This window comes from Antechinus flavipes, chromosome 2 (assembly GCF_016432865.1).
Source record: "Antechinus flavipes isolate AdamAnt ecotype Samford, QLD, Australia chromosome 2, AdamAnt_v2, whole genome shotgun sequence".
NCBI classification, from domain to species: domain Eukaryota; kingdom Metazoa; phylum Chordata; class Mammalia; order Dasyuromorphia; family Dasyuridae; genus Antechinus; species Antechinus flavipes.
This window is the reverse complement of record NC_067399.1, coordinates 407,791,059-407,813,068: the sequence shown is the minus strand read 5'-3', so window position 1 is coordinate 407,813,068 and position 22,010 is coordinate 407,791,059.

Sequence of the window (22,010 nt, the reverse complement as noted above, 5' to 3'; positions counted from 1 at the left end):
CATCCAGTGGTCAGATACAGATCAAGACGACTGAAGATGATTTTTCTGAAATGGGAGACCTTAACCTTTTTTAAGTTAAGATCTTCAACAGGTCTCAGTTTGACTGAAGCCACACATTTATTCATGATTAAGGCTAGCACTTTAGGCAAAATTTAGGTGAAGAATTTCCTCTTTCACTTAGCCAAAAAAAGAGAGAGAAAGAAACAAATAAATAAACAACAATCTAAATAAATAAATCTGAGAGGGGAAGACACCCCCCTCCCCCAGAGGAAGAAACTAGCTGATCCAAAGAATTAGGAGCTGAATAATAGACTCCTGTCCAGATTATAATTCATACTTATAAAACTCTTCACAAAACACTCTCCTCACCACTCTGAGGTAAGTAACGAAAACCTTTTGAGAGATGAGAAAAGAGCCCCCACAAGTTCCAGTCGTGCAGACACCAGATTAAATGACTTGCTTGCCACATGACTAGTTTACAAGGCTGAGAGTGAAAATCAGGTTTTCTAGTATAGTTTCATCTATGATTCTTCTATCATATCACACTGCCCCTGACAAACACCAGTTAGACTGGTTGTCATATAAGGGAAAGGTCCTTGACAGGAGGCAGAGGACTTGGGTGACTGAGATTATATGTCCACGTGTATAAATATACATACATACACACACACACACATACACACAGACAATCACATACATGCATATATTGTAATGCCAGAGAAATTGAGCAAGACAGAGATTAGAGAACAATTTAATAACTGATTAAATGGAGAGATATACTGAGATCAAATGGATGCATGGTTGGTCCCAGGGCTGAAGGAGATTATCATCTCAAAGAATCCAGCCCTGACTATCAGATCACAAGGTTCTTTTATAGGGTAACAAGAACAATGACATAATGGGGGAGGTACCTGGATGGGGATGACCTAATGGGGGAAGCACTTAGGATGACATAATGAGAGGTACTGGAGAGGCTCCTGATATTCTAATGATGTCTAAAATGGATAAAGACCTTTATCCTAGCAAACTTTAAGAGGGAAAAGTTATAACCTGAGGCAGATAGAACAATGGGGAAACTAGGTCAAGACATCAAAAGGGAACTGTGGCACAACAATATATATTACATATAAGTGTTTGCATTTATATATACACATACATAATTACATGTGTCTTTTTTGTGTGAGGTTGTTTACATGTTTCTCCGCAGTAGAATGTGACCTTTCTGACGGCAGGAACAGAGTTTTTGCCTTTTTTTTTTTTTTGGTAACCTTATCATTCAGTTAAGGTCCGTTGCACAATAAATGCTTATAAACTTGCTGCATTTTCCTCTGGATCTCAGTTTCCTCTTATGTAGGAGTAGAGAACTGAGTTTGAGGATATCTCTTCCCAGAATTCAGTTCATTGCTCCTGGTTGGAAATTACTTGCAAAAACTAGTAACACCAAATTCATCATTCATGACCAGCTCTCTGAATCATTCAATCCCCAGCTTTCCTCATTAGCAGCAGTCTGTCTCCTTTTGAAGAGGATTTTGCTGAAGACCTACCAGTAACTTACCCTCTATTCTACCCCAAAGCCAGGAAATAGATGGAGAGATTGCTCCAGAGGGGGCAGGGACATCATTCCCATAATATTTCTCCCTCACTCTATTCCTTTTACCCTTGTCAGCACCTTCACATTCTCGCAGGAGAATTTTGATTTGATTCTACCTTTTACAATGCTTAGCCTGCCTCTTGAATTGGTCCATTTGAGCCCTGATGACTACCTGAAAAGGGATTCAATTTCATCTTAGAAGGGGCCTGACCATGGAGCAGAACAGAGAATGAGCTGGGGCATACCTAAGTGATCAACTTACAAGTTACACAGTGTTTGCAACTCAAAAGCATAATTCTCCTGACTCAGAACACCTTTCCCTATTCATTTCCTCTCTCTTTTCAATTATTCTTACACAAATATTCCTTTTTCCCCCAGTCCAGATGCTTCCATAAATTTCAGTACTAATAATAATTTCCATTTTTATAGTTCCTTCAGGTTTACAAAATCCTTTCTTCACAACCACAAAATAAAGTGAAAATGCTATATCTCCTTTCTTAACAGCTAAAAAAAAACCAGGTTCAGAGAAGCAAAACAAAAATGCCCTGAGTGACCCAGCTAGTAAGTATTAGAGCAAGGAACTTGAGACCGAGCCACCTGATTCCAAGAACAGTGCTCTACTCACTAATGAATCTATCAACAGAAACAACGTCCTTTACTAGTATGAAGGCCTTTGTCCAAATCTAGTGTATAGTAGGTATTGGTAGATTCCACTAAGCAAGGACTATTTCTTTTTAATCACCAGCTCCTAGTACATAGTAGGTGCTCTTAAATACTTACTGAATTAATTTTAGTTTAAATCATAATTTTCCTGAAAGCAAGGCATAAATATATGTTTAAAATTAAATGGAGGTAGGAGCACAATGGACGGGGCACAGTGGATAGAGCACTAACCCTAAAGTAAGTAGGGCCTGAGTTCAAATCTGCTCTCAGACATTTAACACTTCCTAGATATGGGATCCTGGGCAAATCACTTAACCTCAAATGCCTCAGCAAAAAAATAAATAAATAAATAGAAATAAAAATTGAATGGGGGAAACACCTGGAGCCTCAACACATTATAAAAGGAGATAGTGCACATAAGTATCATGAAACTATGTATAGTTTTTCTTTCAAAATATGCATAGGTTTCAGTCTTGCTAAATATATCATCTTATTTAGTAAATACATGTATTGGGGTTTGTGGTTTTTCTGGGGGGAGTGGCAGTTGGTTTCCTATTTATTTTTCCAACAGGCACATATTTAAATTGCAAAGCAGTTTCTATGGAAACCTCTAAATTCTTGCAAAGAAAAGTAATTTCTACAGACAAATTCAGCAACACTTTGTTGATGAGGACATTAAATGACACTCCCCTGAGAAGGCTTATTTTACAGTATTCTTTTTTTTATTTTGGTCCATCTATTTTGGGCTTTCTTGAATGAATGGCACACACATAATTTTCTGCACTGGGACAACCTAAGCAGACCAGGGCAAACATAAAAATCTTATAAATTATAATTTTGGAATATATGTATTCCTCTCCAACCAACTGGCTAATTGCACGTTACAAAGCTGAGTAATTTTGTATTCAGGTTCTAATATAATGCAGTGAATGTGCAAACTCTTTTTGGCGTGGGAAGCTGGCAGGACAGTCTCACCTGGTAGGTATAATCTGAGTCCTATTGTAAGAAAGTAAGATCTTATTTATGTAAAGTAGTTATTGTGTCTTATGAGCCCTGGATACTTTCTAGCCTTTGAATCTTCATCCAGCAATTTTTTTCAACTGGAAATATAAATGAATCCTTTTGAAAAACCCTAGCCCCACCTATTCAGATTTATGTTTGCCTACTCCATCCATTCCCCATTCCCATCTGCATCACCTCTTTGCCAAGTACTTTTATCTTGATATAATTTTGAGATACTCCATTCATGTATTATACTTCTAATTCTAAATTTTCTCTTTTGCCATCTCAGTCACATCTGCCAAGCAGCTTCCCCTAAGGCCCAATGTGCCCCCTTTTAGGCACCTCTCCTAATTGGGTGGGTGCAACAGTCCCCAGATGACATGTTCTAATGTTCTAGGGGACCTAGCTTCTCATCACAGGTCTGCCATTAATTCCCTCTGTGACCTTGATAAAGCCTCCACCACTCTAAGTCATGTCCTCCCTCATCTCTAAAACAGAGGAGTTTGTCTAGAGGAAATATGCAGAGAGTAAATGTGAGAAATGGATGGGCATTTTGGTTTCCACAATTCTGAGAATCAAATTGGAGAAATGAAACTTAAATTAGAAAATGGAAACTCCCAAAAACATCTAAGAATAATTAAAGGTGGAGGTTATCTTCCCCCAAAAGGGAATGGTGGATGGTGGCCTGAGATTTGAAAAAAAAATCTTCGGTCTTTGCCTGTAGTATTCCTTTATTAGCTTTCCTCTTCTAGAATGTAAGCTCCTTTGGGGGATGGAATGGCTATGTAATGAGGGGTGGAGATTCATGTCCTGTAACTTCTAATGAATGGGAAATCAGGTGAGGAACTTGTGCTTCAGGAAAGGAAATAAAATGCTGCCTTTGGAATTTCAAAGGTGTGTCTACTCATCTAGGCACTCATTCTTGCAAATATGTAAAATAAATCTTTCCTGCATTTATCAGTGAGTCAGTGGACTTCTTAAGATATTTTGTTTTTTTACAGTGAAATTTCTTGCAAGGACATGACATGATAAGATTGTTGTGGAGGATGGTTTGAAGAGGGAAGAGTCTGCTTTCAAGCAGAGAGGTCCATTTAAGCTTTGGAAATCTAAAAATCTATAATCATTGTATAAGGAGAGAAATTAGAAATGTAAAAAGAAGTAAAGGAACAACAGGTATCATAACAAAACTCTTAAATAAGTGTGTCTGCATATATGAGACTCAAAGAACATAAAAGAATGGGAAAAGAAACATGGAAATTCATCAAATTTGAAGTCAATTCAATTCCCACTTCTGTATATAGCATACAGGCTCTAGGCTTATTCTTCCAATCCTACTTGCACTGGTATGTAGGGTTTCTAGAATATGGCTGCTAAGTCATCAGCATCCTAAGTGTAATCCGAAGAGATATAGTATAAGATCTCATGGGGAAGTGACGCGGTCAGTGGCAGTGTAGAGAGTTGAGGTATGAGAATCCCCTTCTGGTTGGCGCAGATTCAACGTGAAAGAATTAACTAACCTGAAATATTTAACTGGGAATTTATTGTTGGCACAGCAGAAGTCAGCTTTTGCTAGGAAGATTGACTTCTGAATGACAAAGTCCTGGCAGAGAGATAAAAGTCCTAGCAGAGAAATAAACAGAGATGTGAACACTGAGAAGAAGATGTCAGAAGAGGATGTCTCTTCACAGTGGAGAGGAGTCCTGGTAAGCAGCTGTGCCACTTGGGACTTAGATAAATTATTTAAAATTTCTCTTTTTTTATAAGAGATCAATTGAATGAGATTCTTTCAATGTTGTCACTGCTCCCAGGCCCAATTTTTCCAGTAGAATGAGACCACTTAAATTTCAGCTAAGTAGGAGTGGTCCCGGAGTAATTTTCACCTCAATAAAGTCTGAAAAGAGTTGTTTTTTTTGTTTTTGTTTTTGTTTTTGTTTTTTTTTTTTCCTGCTGTTTATTTGTTAGAATCAAAACCAAGATTAATAGATTGGGGTATCATCTAATACTATCACTTTCAATTCTCCATTTGATGTGTTTCCACAAAATCATTCATCTAGTTACCATCACGCCATTATCAAAGACCAGTGATTAATGATCCAATATCATTTTGGACAAATGATGTTTCCTTAATATTTTGGAAACATAAAAACAAAAATCAATCACTCTTTTTTTGTTGTTTTATTTTCATTTTTAAAAAATTTTTTAATGTGATCTCTTTGTCTTGCTTTTCTATTTGTACCTCCAGTGTTTTATAAATAGTAAGTGCTCAGTAAATGATTTTTCACTTATCCACCCACCCATCCATTTGTTCATTTACACTGCTCCTTATGCCTGCCATTTTCTTTCTCCTCATATGTAATTTCCCTGGGTTCTCTTAAGACGGTTCAAAATGCACCTAACATAGGACTTCTCTCCCAGTCTCTTGGCTGCTATTTCTTCCTCATGATACTATTTTCTATCATGCATAGATAAAGGGTTAGATAATAGGTAGATTGATATCTTGTATGGCAGCTACTTATTAAATACATGATCTTGGATAAAACCTATAACATCTCTCAGCCTCAATTTCCTCATTTGTTAAGTGATAATAATAGCCCCTAGGATTGTTGTGAGGATAAAATGTGATAACGTATGTGAAACACTTGGCAGATCTTCAGTAGGCTATAAATTCTAGCTATCATCATTATTAGATACAGTCAAGCCTCAACATGCTTCACTGGTCTTGTTCAGTGATCTTTTGTGTAAAGAGCTCTCTTGTATTCATTGTTTATTATCACTGTTTGCCTTTAAAACTCAAGTTTTATGTTATAACTATGACCCTGATCCACCTGGTGTGTTCTTCACAATCTTCAATATCATCCACCAGCCATGAAGGGCAAAATGTCCAAGACAACGTTAAGACTTTGCCAGTCTCAGCATTTTCAAGAGCAACAACTAAAAGCAAATTCTCCCTTGGTTTTCAGAGGGCAGGCAAGGTAGAAAGCTTTATTGCAGTATAGTACACAAATCATACACAAATCAATGACCTTACACTATCATCTGAACAGTAAAAGGTGAGGTTCAGGTTAAAAAATGTCTTAGTTTTAGGAATTTTATTTGCTATACAGTATTTATGGTACTATAAATTTCAGGTGTTGTGAAAAGTAAATATTGTCAGAAATCAATCACTTTATTGCGATATTAGCACAAAAGGTCATCAAATTATAGGGTATTACTAGTAAGAAAAAATGTTTTGCATGTTACCAATTTTATTTTGTGTAATGCATTTCTGTAATATTTCATGTTTTGTTATAAAGAATTATATGTAAAAATGTATATTCACCAAATCGTTTGCAAAAGATTACAAATTTTGGTGTATCTGGGAACCTGACATTTTATTGTTTCAATGTCTCAGCCTTCATGTTTTTTACTATTTCTAAGGAATGCTGCCCCTATGAAAGTTGGGGATTGATTGTATTTACATGGTATTTTTTTTTTCATTAGAATGTGAGCTTATTCAGGAAGAGACTGTTTTTGCCTTTCTTTATATCCCCAATACTTAACATTGGATATAGAACAAAATAAGGACCTGATAAAAACTTGTTGACTATCTAATTTCACATGCTAAAGATTATATATATAAATACAGAAAAACTGCAATATTAAATGGGAACTCCACAGATCACAATATAATAAAAATTGAAATCAGTAAAGAAAAGAAAAGAAAGAATGGAATTAAATAGGGTTATAAATAATAAGAGAGTAAAAATAGGATCATGGAAACAATAAATAATTGTATCAATCAGCTATCAATACAAAATTTGTAGGAATCAGCTAAAACAGCATGAATACATATTATATATATATGTATATGTGTATGTAGGTATGTATGTATTCCTGAATCCTTTTATTAACAAAAAGGGGGGAGGGAGGGAAGACTAATGAAGCGAACATGTAAATATCATTAGAAAATCAACAATTTAATAAATTCAAAGTAAGCACAAAAGTAGAAATGTTGAACATCAAAGAATAATTAAAATTGAGAACAGCATGACTATCAAACTATAAACAAAACAAGCTAAGTCTGGGTTTTTTAAGACCAATAAAATGAATAAAATTTAGCTAATATAATGTATTCTCTCAAAGAAAAAGGAAAACTAAATCACTGAAATTAAAAGTAAAAAAGGAATGTCACAGTGAAGGAAAAAGAACTAAAAAAAAGTCAAAAACTTCCACACTCAATTTTCTGCTAACAAAACTAAAAATTTAAATGAAATTTAATACATTTATAGAAAACAAAAGGTATTCAGATAATAAAACAGGAAATAGAAAGTCTGCACGCCAACTTTCAAAGAGTGGTCGGAATCCTATATAGGGTTTTGTAATTGAATGTGGTGGTCATGAAATTATGATTATTATCAGTAAATTTTTGATTTGTGTACCTATTTATTTACCTATATACTCAGGGTCACATATAAATTTCTCAGAGAAAAAGGGGTCTTGAGTGGAAAAGTTTTAGAAGCCTAGTATACAACTAAATTTTGGGAGATAAATCATTCAAGCCATAAATGAAATCCCTGATATAGATTTTACAAATAAACTATAGTAAACATTTAAATTACATTCTTATGCTACAATAACTGTTCATAAAAATAGGAAAAGATGACATATCAAATTTCTTCTAAGAGGCTAATATCATCTTAGTACCCAAGTCAAAGAGAGGTAAAAGTAAAAAAAGAAAATTGGAATCATATCACTAAAGAATATTGAAGCAATTATATTAAATTAAATATTAGCAAAAAGACTTCAGCAATATGTTTTAAAAAAACTTTCACTGTGATAAATTTGATCATAGTGAACTAAGATTTAAGTAGTCAGAAATGTAAGAATGATTCATTATTAGAAAAATGACAACCATAATAAATATGTTAATGACAACAATAAAATCACATAATTACAGATATAGATGCTGAAAAAGTTTTTGAAGAAATGCTATACTCATTTATGTTAAATATTCTAAAAATGAGACAAGTAAAAGTACCTGTCTTTAAGTTGATCAAAGTATCTCTCTAAAATCTAGCATCATTTTCAATAGAGAAACTTGAAGATTTCTTAATAAGATTAAAACAAAGGGTCATTAGTGTAAGGTTCATAAACTTGGTTTTTAAAATATATATTTTGATAGTTATAATTTAAAATAATTGTTTTCCTTTATATCTCTTTATATTTTACTTTAAATTTATTTGAAAACATTTTTTCAAGATGATGTCCATAGGTTTAATGGAGTCCCGAGAATCCATGACCCCCAAAAAAGAGATTAAGGAAACATAAAGATGTCTACTGTCTTTCCTATTATTTTACATAGCACTAAACTAAAGCAATTCTTTAGTTGCTTTGTTGAATCAGATTTGTTGAATATGTAATTTCATCTCTGAAGTCAATCTTAATGATGTAGCTCACAAACATCCTGGGCTCTATGACTATAGTTGGTGTCTTAGCATAAATCCATCCAGCATTTTAGAAGTCTTCAGATTTCTTGACATTGTGTGATTACCAATGGAATACACTGGTGCCCATTAGTTTTCCTTCAATCTCACAACCTAACCAATTGATCTATTATTTTCAAGTAATACATCCCTCTAATTGTATCCTTTATACCTCTTCTAGTACACAGTTTCAATTTGGTAATGAGCATGCTCACCCCAACCAAGGGTTTTTCCACTGCCCTTTGGATAATCAACTTCAGTTCTTTAAAGACGGTATTCCATGATTCACAGTCATTCAGAATAACTAGAAAAATATTTGTGTTTTAAAAAATGAGGCTTTGTTTCAAAGAGAAGCTTGTGATTTTTAAAAGAATTGTGCAATTTCCTAAAAGCAATCTAGCCCACTCTCCTTCTGTTCAATTCTGAACAGCACAGTGTCTATTTTGACTGTCTAACCAAGATAAATGTATTGATAAATGAACACTATGGAATAACATCCAGCTGCATGTTATAGTTAGGACAGAAAACATTCTTTTGTGGATACGTTAAGCTAAAGTTAAACCTTTGAGTGATTTTGCTCTGCAATGTTCCAGGACTGATAAAATCAACCCAATATCATTCATAATAAGGAGTATCTATAGGCAACCTTTCTTCAATTTGACTCTACCTGTACATTTTCCATGATAGCAGTAAACCTGTTTATTGAGCTGTTTTATGACTTATTTGATATTAATAATCAGAGGATTATCAAATCAAGTTATGTCCCTTATTAAATCTTTGGGAATCTTGTATAATTTTGATATAAATTGAAGACATTCTGTTGGTATAGATTATTATAGGGTTAAGTATAGTATGAAGAGCATTTTATTCTAATGAATTAAATGATTTTAAAAAAATGATTCTTAATGATGTCCATTGTTATTAGATTAAAATTAAATAATAGATTTTGTAAAACTGCTTTTACACAGTGCCTGGACCATATTACTTGATACAGAAATTATTATTCTCTTTTCCTTTCCTTCTAGTTCTTTTTTTTAATTATTATTATAGCTTTTTATTTACAAGATATATGCATGGATAATTTTTCAGCATTGACAGCTGCAAAACCTTTTGTTCCAATTTTTCCTTTCCTTCCTCCCCCAGATAGCATTCAATTGGAGAATGGCTTGATTTCTTATAAACTGAAGTCATAAATTAAATGATTTTTAAAATAAATATATAATAGTATTATTGTTCTCAAATGGTGATCGAGATAAAATTAATAACTACTGATTCATGTCTATTTTACTGCCTCTACAAATTTTTTAATAATAATACCCTAGATAATCTGAGAAAGGCCTCATTTCTAAAATATATAGAGAATTGACTCAAATTTATACTAATTCAAGACATTCTCCAATTGATAAATGGTCAAAGAATATGAACACAATTTTCAGATGAAGAAATTGAAACTATTTGTAGCCAAATGAAAAGGTACTCAAAAACACTATTGATCAGAGAAATGCAAATTAAGGCTAAAATGAGAGGGAAAGATAATGATGAATGTTGGAGGGGATGTGGGAAAACTGGGACACTAATACATTGTTGGAACTGTGAATGGATCCAGTCATTCTGGAGAGCAATTTGAAACTAGGCACAAAAAGTTATCAAATTGTGCATACCCTTTGATACAGCAGTGTTTCTACTGGGCTTATATCCTAAAAGATCCTAAAGGAGTAAAAGGGACCCACATGTGTAAAAACATTTGTGTCAGCCCTCTTTGTAGTGGCCAGAAACTGGAAACTGAGGGGATGTCATCAATTGGAGAATGGCTGAATAAATTGTGGTATATGAATGCTATGAGGTATTATTGTTCTGTAAGAAATAACCAGAAGGATGATTTCAGAGAGATTTGGAGAGACTTACATGAACTGATGCTGAGTGAAATGAGCAGAACCAGGAGATCATTATACATGACAATAACAAAACTATAGAAAGATCAATTCTGATGGATGTGGCTCTCTTCAATATTGAGATGATTCAAACTAGTTCCATTTATGCAGTGATGAAGAGAGCCATGTACACCCAGAGAGAGAACCATGGGAACTGAGTGTGGAACACAACATAGCATTCTCACTCTGTTATTTGCTTGCATTGTGTTTTCTTTCTCAGTTTTTCTTTTTCTTTCTTCTTGATCTGATTTTTCTTGTGCAACAAGATAACTGTATAAATATGTATACATATATTGGATCTAACGTTATTTCAACATATTTAACATGTATTGGACTACCTGACAGCTGGGGAGAGGAGGGGGTGGAGGAGGGGAAAATGTGGAACAAAAGGTTAAGCAAGAGTCAATGTTGGAAAACTTACCCATGCATATGCTTTGTAAATAAAAAGTCACCTATGGGTATGGGTACCCAACTGTCCAGTTCAGTTGGACAGCAGCTTCTTCCTTCTTTTCTTCCTTCCTTCCTTCCTCTCTCCTTCCCTTTTTCCTCTTCCTCCTTCTCCCTCTGTCCACATAAGTTATCATGCCCATATCTGTGAGTTCTCTGCCCAAAGGAATATAAATTTTGATCACAGAAACCTCAAAAAAATATCTTAGAGTTTACAGGCTAGATTACTTTCTTAAGGACTATACCTTAAATTCAAATCACTCTGTGTCTCTCATTGATTGGCCAACAATAGGTCCAATCCAAACCTCACTTGGTTTTTGGGCCTGAATGGCTCAGAATGAATGTAAATGGCAACTGCTTGTGTTTTGGCCAGAAACCCTGAGTGTCTTCCCTCCCAGATAAGATTTTTTTTAAAAACTAGGTCAAAGAAACCATTCTTTGCCTCATTTCTTACTTACCCTTAATCACTAAACAGGCATTGCCTCAGTCAGACTGAGTGAGACCTGGGAAAGACCTTAGCTTAAAAAAATCAAGGTCTCCCACTGCATCCAAGACTGACTCCAGTCATCCTGATCTATATCTTGCCACTGAACCCAGATGGCTCCTGAATAGAGAGTGAGACTTCCTCACTTAAATGCAATTTGCTCACAAGCCATGGCATCATCTTCCTGATATTATGATCTTCTTTGAGAATGAAGAACAAACAACAACTGACATTTCATAAAGCTACCAATGAAGCTAATAGGATGTATATTGCTTAAAACTTTCTCCTGCCAAATGTCCACATCATTTTCATCAGTACTCATTCCTCATGAGTATCCTCTGCTTTTCTGTAGGAGGAAGCCATGAACTTCCCATCATCTATTTGGAGACAAGAAAGACATCTCTTCATTTCTTACCTGGCTGCATTCACTTTGGACTTTTTTGACTTCTCCACCATGAGGCTGTGTCAAGTACCTTCAACACTACTGCTACCACCACTACCCTACCATCTTTTTAGCTTTCTTCTGTTTTTTGGTCTTTTCCAAATATGTTGTAAGTTCCTTGAGGACAGGGAGCTGGAACTGTCTTTTTTGATTTTTGTTTTTCATAAAACTTAGCACAATTCCTGGCACATAGTAGGTACTTAATAAATGTTTATTGAGTATTTTGCTTTCCTCACTCAATGATATTATTTATACTGTTTATCTTGAAAATTTGTTGTTGTATGTTACAGATCATTCATATCCATGATGTTCCTCAGTTTCCATTGCCCTTTTATGAGCTTCTGTTTTAGTTCTTCTGTCACTTGCATCCATGAGTTGGTGCCAGAACTGAACAAGATAATAGGCTGGATTGTCTCTGGGAAACTAAAAATTTCTTTTAACGACTTCAAGTTTCTTCCTAAAACTAACTCCAATATTTTAAACCACTATTTTTTTTTTTCTAGCATTGTTGTGTAGCCATGAATTACTCTAGGATACCTCTAGGATACAAAATTCTCAACTCAACTTAGCCATTTACAATCAGTTACACAAGACTGTATTTCCAATCTTATTTTGTATTACACCTCTTTCACATTCTATATTCAAGCTTGACTTGCACCAGTTCTGCTTTCACACTATTGCCCAGATTTATCCTTGTATCTTAGAATATTCTCCTCACTTGTGCTTCTCAGAATCCTTAGATTTGTTCCAGACTCAGATTCAGGTAGCACTTTCAAAAGAAAGTCTTTTCTTATCTTCATAGTTGTCAATACTTTCTTCCTTCTTAAATTGTCTTTGCTAGGTACATGTTACATACCCCTTATTGCATATAAGCTCCTTGAGACATGAATATGTTTTTCATTTTGTCTTTGTATCTCATGATTCAAAACCATTGCTTTGCTTATTGTAGACACTTTTATAAAAATACAGAGTTAATTTCAATAAGTAGCAAATTTTACCAAAGATCTTTTACCAAAGAGTGGGACAGAAAATAAATAAAGTAAAATTATTAGCTTTTTCATATATTTGTAAGTGAGGCCATCCCATGGAGTGTGCTCAAAGACGCCCTTTCTGGTTCTGGTTCATTACATGGAAATTTTAGGATCTTCTGGCTTTGTTGTGACCCAGCTCTGGGAGAACTTAATGTTTATAACAAGCACTGAGTAGTTGCTTGATTTTTTCCCCATATATGACAGTGGCAAGAGGCTGTGACAGTTAAAAGAAGAGATAACTCTCTGGGTAGCATAATAAAACTCAGAGACTTCTTGTAAAGGTTGGAGAAAGAATGGTCTTTCTCCATAATAGCATCATGGCAACTATCCTTTTATGACTTCTACTACATATACTATTAGGTTTGCATCTGGGTTCTTGGATGCCTAGTCTACTTTTGTGTTTATCCCCTTCTGATCTTAAGCAATTAGGCATCTATGCCAAGATGAACACATTCAGACTTCGAGACAATATTATAAGTTTATGATGATGGATCCCATCATATTAGAGCTTAACTGGTAGAAAGAAAGTCTTTCAGTAATCACTCTAGCACTTTTGGAGGAAATGAAGACCCAAATGAGAATTGGTCCAAATGACTGTTTTACTAACAGACATGGTCCAAGAATTGTTTGGAAAATGGAGAGCTGAAATAAGATATAAAATGTTTATAAAATACTTTCTATTTCAATAAAGTTTAAATATCAACTTCCTGTTGTAACCTTGTATTTCTAAATTAAGTTACTATATTTTATTTTTAACTCATTGTTAACACATGCTATTATATCCTTTATGTTTAGATTTCTTTTTTTTCAGGAATAAATATGTTTCACACCTGATTTATATCATATATTGATTATCTTTTATTCCCTTATTTTGGGGAAACCCTAGATGTGAGTCCTAATTTAAGCTAATAATGGAAATGAGATAAAAAGTGTGAGAAACTTTCTCATTAGATGTTAGACTCATCTAGAATTAAACCTGATATAGACCATATACCTTGGTATAAACTGGGAATAGGCACAGCATCCTAAATCCCTAAATCCTAAACAGTGGTTTGCCAAGATTAGATATTACTAACAAAACCTAGGTGAAAGAGATAAGAAGAAAAATTATATTTAAGATAACAATGAATGTATTAAATATTCTTAAACAAATCTGCCAAAATATATGCAAGATTATGTAAATAAAGCTACAAAATAATTTTTACAGAAATATGAGAAGACCTAAATAACTAAAGAAGTGTTCAATATTCATGACTAGGCTGAGTTAATTTAGTAAAAAATGTCAACTCAAGTAAAATTATCCTGTGGATTTAGTGATATTCCATTTAAGTTGTCACGTAGAGACTTTATATAATTAAACAAAATTTATTTGGATGAATAAAAGGTAAAAAAATAACAAGAGATACAATAAAATAGGAGGAAAGAGAGGGGATAGGGCTGCCTGATTTAAAACTGTATTAGAATGTAATAACAACCAAAATGACTTGATATTAGATTAAAAAATATATATGTGGGATGAACTAGTAAGATCTAGAAACAAATTAAAATAAATTAAAATACACTTTAGCATAAACTACTGGGAAAGGGAAGTATAGAAGCAGAATGCATTAGCAGTCTGGTGAAAAATAGATTTCTATCTTATGCTAAAGTTTACATTAGAATAAATTCCAAATGGGCAAATTATCTAAATCTAAGAAGTCAAAACATAAAAATTAGATGGGCATTAAAAATGATTTAGTTTTTACATTTAAGGGTAGGATAAAAATTCACATGTCAGGTAGAAGAAATAAGAAAAGATTAAAGAAACTATTTTCATTAACTAAAATTAAGATATTTGCATGATAAAATCAACAATAATTGAAAGAAAAGATACAAATTACAAACAAACAAAATAATTATAAATGTCTCTGATTAAAGCTTGACATCCAAAGTCCATAAGAGAAGTATAAATTATAAATAATCACTTCAAAATGTTTAACTAGATTTAAGTGAAATGAGCAGAACCAGGAGATCATTGTACAAGGCAACAAGAAGACTATAAGATGATCAATTCTGATGGTTGTGGCTTTCTTCAACAACAATGAATTGATTCAGACCAGTTTCAATTGTTCAGTAATGAAGAGAGCCATCTATACCCAGAGACAGGACTGTGGGAACGGAGTGTGGACTACAACATAGCATTTTCATTCTTTCTGATGTTGTTTGCTTGCATTTTTTGTTTTCCTTCTCAGGTTTTTTGTTTTTTTAATTTTAGATTTTTCTTATGCAGCAAGATAATTGTATGGATATTTATACCCATATTAAATTTACCATATATTTTAACATGTATTGGAATACTTGCTATCTAGGGAAGAGGATGGGGGGACAAGGGGAAAATTTGGAATAGAAGGTTTTGCAAGCATCAGTGTTGAAAAATTACTCATGCATGTGTTTTGTAAATAAAAAGCTATAATAAAAAAATAAAATAAAAATGTTAACAATGACTAATAAAACAGAAACACAAATTAAAACAACCTGAAGATATCACTTTACATTCATCAAGACAAAAAAGAGACAGAAAAGATTGTCAAGCTCTTTGTTAAAGAGGCTGTGGAAAAGATGGGCATGGTAATCATAATGTGTAGAGCTGTGAATTAGATCAGCTGCTCTGGAAAACAATTTGAAAATATGTGAGAAAAATTATTAAATTGGTTATATTCTCTTACTCAAAGGTACAGCTTTTGCAATAAGATCTGGTTGAATCTATTCAATTTAATTCCACAAACATATTGCACTTCACCTTATTGCTCTTCACAGATATTAATTGGAGTATGGGGATGGCTTGTTTTTGGGAGGGGGATATTTATTTATTTTTATAAATTGAAGGTTTGTGACAATCCTGCATCAAGCAACTCTGGTGATGCCATTTTTCCAACAACATGTACTCACATCATGTGTTTGTGTCACATTTTGTCTCTCAATGTTTCAGACTTTTTCATTATTACCTTCTGTTATTACCACTTTATTACCATTATTACCATATCTGTTATAGTGAGCTGTGATCAGAGATCTTTGATGTTTCTGTTGTAAGTATTTTGAGGTGCCACAAACTGTGCCCACATAAGACAGCACACTTGATTACTAAATGTGTGGTTTTTTGACTGCTCCACTGAAGGATCATTCCCCATCTCTCTCTTTTCTTAGGCCTCTCTATTCCCTAAGACATACAAATATTGAAATTAGGCCAATTAATAACCTTATAATGGCCCCTAAGTATTCAAGTAAAAGGAGGAGTCAGTTGATGTAGCAAACTTCATTGTTGCCTTATATGAAGAAATTGCCACAGCCCAAACTTCAGCAACCTGTTCAGTTAGCATCCAGAGCATTGAAGCAAGACACTCCACCAGCAAAAAGGTTATGACTCACTGAAGACTCAGACGATGTTTAGCATTTTTTTTTAAGCAAGAAAGTATTTTTAATTAAAGTTGTACAATGAGTTTTTAGGCATAGTACTATTATACACTTAATAGACTACAGTATAGTGTAAATATAACTTTTATATGCACTGGGAAAACAAAAAAATTACATTATTTATTTTATGTAATATTTGCTTTATTATGGTAATCTGGAACAAAACTCATAATTCCTGGGTATGTCTGTATGTAAAAGGTACTGCTATAGACAAAAACAAAATTATGTTTGTTTTCAAAAAGTTTATATTCGTTATAGGAGAATATAAACTTTTTGAAAACAGACATAATTTTGTTTTTTTTACTTACAAGTATGTAAATACAAAGTATATACAACATGAATCAAAGTGATTCAAAAGGGGGTGGAGACTAGTAATAAGAAGGGGCATCAGTAGAACCTGAGCTCTGCTTTAAAGGGAGTAAAAAGTTCTTTGGAATCAAAAGAAGTCAGAGGTGAGGAGAAAATATTCTAGATTCGAGAGACAATTTGTACAGAGTCATAGAAGTAAAAGATGAAATGGTCAATATAGGAATCTAAAAATAGCATGGCTTGATTAGACAGGTGAATGCATGAAGAGGAGTAACATGAAATAAGGCCAGGAAGGAAGATAGGAGCCAGCTACTAGAGAGCTTTACACTACAGGCTAAATAATTTGTATCTCATCCTACAGGCAATAGGGACCCACTGAATATTTTTTAATAGGAAGATGACATTGCCATTTCTCAATTTTAGGAATATTAATTTAGTAACTGTGTGGAAAATGAATTGGAGAGGAGAATACTGGCAAAAGACCAACTCCAAGAGGATGACTGACAACAAAAGCATATGCAGCAAAAGTTCATAACAGCGTGTGTGTGTGTGTGTGTGTGTGTGTGTGTGTGTGTGTGTGTGTGTGAACACAATGATGGGAAAGAATGTTTAGTGACTGGCAGATGGACAAACAAATCATAGTATGTAATGGAATATGCCTGTGCCAAAAGGAAAAAGGAGTATGAAGAAATCAGAGAAATGTGGGAAAATGTTCATATAGTGATATAGAGTGAAAAAAGCAGGACTAAAAGACAGTATATACAAAGATTTCAACAATATAAATAAAATCAATATAGAAAGACAACAAAATTTTAGGCAATTGCTGTTTTTAATGGTAATATTATATTGCCAGAGTTAAAGGATTTTCTTTCTGTAAAATAAGGCAAAGCCAAAGAAGTTAAAGTTTTCCTTCCTGTTAAAAATCAACAAGCTAAATGTTTTGTGAGGAATGTCTTTTTTAAGATTTCTTCTTGTAGGGAAAGAGACCAGTATGTGCAAGAATGTTTGTGGCCTCTTCGTAGAGGCCAGAAACTGGAAACTGAGTAGATGCCCATCAATTGGAGAATGGCTGAATAAATTGTGGTATATGAATGTTATGGAATATTATTGTTCTGTAAGAAATGACCAACAGAATGATTTCAGAAAGGCCTGGAGATACATGAACTGATGCTGAGTGAAAAGAGCAGGACCAGGAGATCATTATACACTTCAACAACAATACTATATGATGATCAATTATGATGGACATGGCCCTCTGCAACAATGAGATGAACCAAATCAGCTCCAATAGAGCAGTAAGGAATTGAACCAGCTACACCCAGCGAAAGAACTCTGGGAGATGACTATGAACCACTACATAGAATTCCCATCCCTCTAGTTTCGTTCACCTGCACTTTTTATTTCCTTCACAGGTTAATTGTAAAATATTTCAAAGTCCGATTCTTTTTGTACAGCAAAATAATTGGACATGTAGACTTATATTGTATTTAAATTATACTTTAACATATTTAACATGTATTGATCAACCTGCCATCTGGGGAGAGGGTGAGGGGAAGGAGGGGAAAAATTGGAACAAAAGGTTTGGCAATTATCAATGTTATAAAATTACCCATGCATATAACTTGTAAATAAAAAACTATAATTAAAAAACAAAAAAACAAACAAAAATTTCTTCTTGTGTGTATGTTAGACAACATTTATTGTGTTGAAACAAAATATATGTGTGTGTATACACATATAAATAGAAAGAAATAAAAGGGTAAGGGGATAAGGAGGGGGAGACAAGACAAAGAATTTATTAAAAAAATTACAAAAAAAAAAAAAAAGAGGGTGAGGGAATGGGATGGGAGTATATAGGAGAGTGTGCAGATTAATAGTAATGGGAACAATATAAAATATATATTTGGAAGGGTATAAAAGTCTTCTTAATTCAGGTAGAAACAAGAGGACAAGGGGATAGAGTAGGGAAAGAGGAAAAAGGAGGAATTCTTGGAAGAGTTTTAGTTAAGTATTGGGAGGGTAAGGTAGTGAGTAGAAGTAAAGTAGAAGAGTTGGAGGGATTGAAATTGAGTAAAGATAGTGAGGAAAATAGAAAAGAAGAAAATAAATAACAAGTAATTATAGTTTAGAATGTGATTTGGATGAATTCATCCAAATGAATTCATCACTCAACAATATGTTGTTTCTAAGAAATGCTATAAAAATGAGAGATACACAAAAACAAAATATATATTAAGTATAGAATTTTTTATGTAAATAAAGCAGAAGTGGTAATCATAATCTCTGACAAAGTTAAAGCTAGAATTGATTTAATCAAGACAGAAAAATAGGGAAACTACATTATACACTGCCATTAATCAATATTGTTTTAGACTAAAATAATGAGACGGCATAAGGTTGGAGTATTGCTATGGTATAGGAAGTGATGAGCTGGTGAATTTAGAAAAATAAGGAAAGATTTGGACTTATGAAGCAAGATGTCATTTACTTTCAGATAAATAGGGGATGAGTAGAAATAAACATAGCCTGGTCTTACAAATATGCATATGACTGCATATGTGTATATATGTAAATGGTTATATATACATGTATGTATATACGTGTATATGTATATCTATCTATAGATAGGTATACATATCTATATGTAAAAAGTAAAAGTGCACAACAAAGAACCAAAAAAATGAATAAGGAAGGAAATAAAAGATGGATAATTCTGAACACAAGTTATACTATTTATTATACAGGCTTTCTTGAAATAGAAATGAATTCCTTTATATTTTGAATCCTCTCATATTTTACTATGCACATGGCAATTTTTTTCTTTTCTTATTTTGTATTTAGGTTTAAAATAAATAAATATGGAGGGGAAAACCCCAAATACATATTAACAAGTAAGAGTTGTAAAGCTGAAAAGTCTTGTAAGGCTTAAGAATACATTGTTGATTGAGAAAAATCGGTATTTCATCAGAGAAAGTTATCTCCAGAAGAATGGCCATCAGATGGTGAAGTTTTTGACCACAACTGAAAACAACCATCTATCATGGGGAAAAAAAAATAGTTGTAATCCATATCAATAAAGGGAGTACACATAGATATGAAATCACAAATTCTTGGAAGTGAATAGGACCAGCAGAGGTAAGTGATTTTTCTGCCCAAAAAGAGAGGGTGCCTTCTGCATTCTTCTCTAGATATAAAAGGCTTTTCTGACTTTATCTTACTAGATAATTTTTCAGTCTTTCTTCTTCATTGTGTAGTAGTGAGAATGCTGAACTTAGAATCGGGAATATCAGAAACTTTATATCCCACTTCAAACACTTACTATGAACCTCAAGTTCTTCATCTGAAAAAAAATGAGTTTGTACTAGATGTCCCAAAAAGTCCCTTATAGTTCCAAATCCATGAAGCTTTCTCTAACTCAATTGCAGTTACTCCACGTGTTTATCAACCTCCACTTTTATATCATGGCACACTACTATAATTTATATAATAGTTTCTTAGTGTATCTTTGTGACTGATTGAATGTCTTTTATGTGTATCTCCTCCTAATTCATTTCTCTGCAATTAGCATTTATCTCAATTCAGCAAACATTTATTAAGCATCTACTATTTAGAATAAATTGTACTACATTAAATTGTAAGCAAAGATAGTGATTCAATCTGTCTCTGATTAATCCTGTTGCTTTGAAACTTCAAAGGAATCCATGGTGCCAGTGATGGGAGTACTCCCTGTACCCATAAAGACTGAAAACTTTTCCGTGTCCTCTCATACTGTATAATTCTTATTTAGGTCTTTTTAGACATTGAGATTCACAAAATGCCAAAGTTGGAAGAGAATTCAGAGGTTATTTATTTCAAACTACAATTTAAATAGGTCATTTATTCCAACTTATAACCAACTAAATAGGAATCCCTGAACAATATCCCCACTTCCAGCTTACACTTGAAAACTTCTAAAGATGGAGGAATTCATAACTCAATCCAATACATTTTTTGACAGCTCAAATCATTAAATATTTTTTTTTCTGTGTTGAGCCAAAAATTTGCCTCTTTGCAATTTTTAGCTATCGATTACTCTTAGTTTATCTCTCTGGAGACAGATAAAATAAATCTAATTCTTTCATATGATAGCTCTTCAAATAATTGAAAACAAGTTTATGTTCTATCCTTATCCTGCAACTTTTCTCTAGGCTAATATCCCTAATTTTTTTCATATCCATGGTCCTCTAGTCCTCCACACTATCCTGGTCATACTTCATTTCCCCAAAATCCTTCCGAAAATATGCCTCCTGGTTCTGAACACAATAATACAGCAGATAGGATCTGACCATAGCACAGTCCAGTGAAAGTATATTATAGGTATTATGCTTCTCTTAATATAACTAAGGTCATAAGGCCTTTTTTTATTTACCATATTACATTGTTGACTCATCCTGAGCACTTAATTCACTAGAAAACCTGCAACTTTTTCATGTGAACTCTCTCTCTCTCTCTCTCTCTCTTTTTTTTTTAGCAATTCTTTCCTATCTTACATTTATAAAACCCACGTGGCCCTTTCTATTTATCTACTAAATTTATGTTATTCAATTTAACCCATTATCCTAGACTATCTGAATTTGTTTGGACACTGATTATGCCATTCAACATATTAGCTATCTCTTCCAAGTTAGGATTTTCTGTATCTTTAGCATTTCTCTAATCTATCAGTTCTGGTAACCTTAACCAAAAAGTTAATGTAGGAAGTCTGTTTTAACATGTTCTTGACAAATTATGCTGGCTGTTAGTGTAAGTGCTCTCAAATCATGACTTTAATAAACTACTCTAAATCTTGTAGAAATCCAAATCAAGCTTATTGGACAAAGTCTCCATCTTTTTATGAAAATCAGGAAATTTTCCCAATTCCAGGGTTATGACATTTCTCACATAAATCAAAAGTCACTAACAGTGCATCATTAATTAAATGAGACACTAATTTCAGTATTCTACCCACATTACACATTAGGCCTGATGACTTGAACTCACTAAGAACAGTGAAGTGTTCTCTTATTTATTTAAGGTTTTAATACCATGTTAGTTATTTTTGATGAATTCTATCCAGCCCAAAGTTCATCTTCTCTTTTAGAGAAAACAGAAGCTAAATAGGAGATGAGTAATTTAGCTTGATCTTTGTCATTGTTTATCATTACCCCATATTGCCTGAG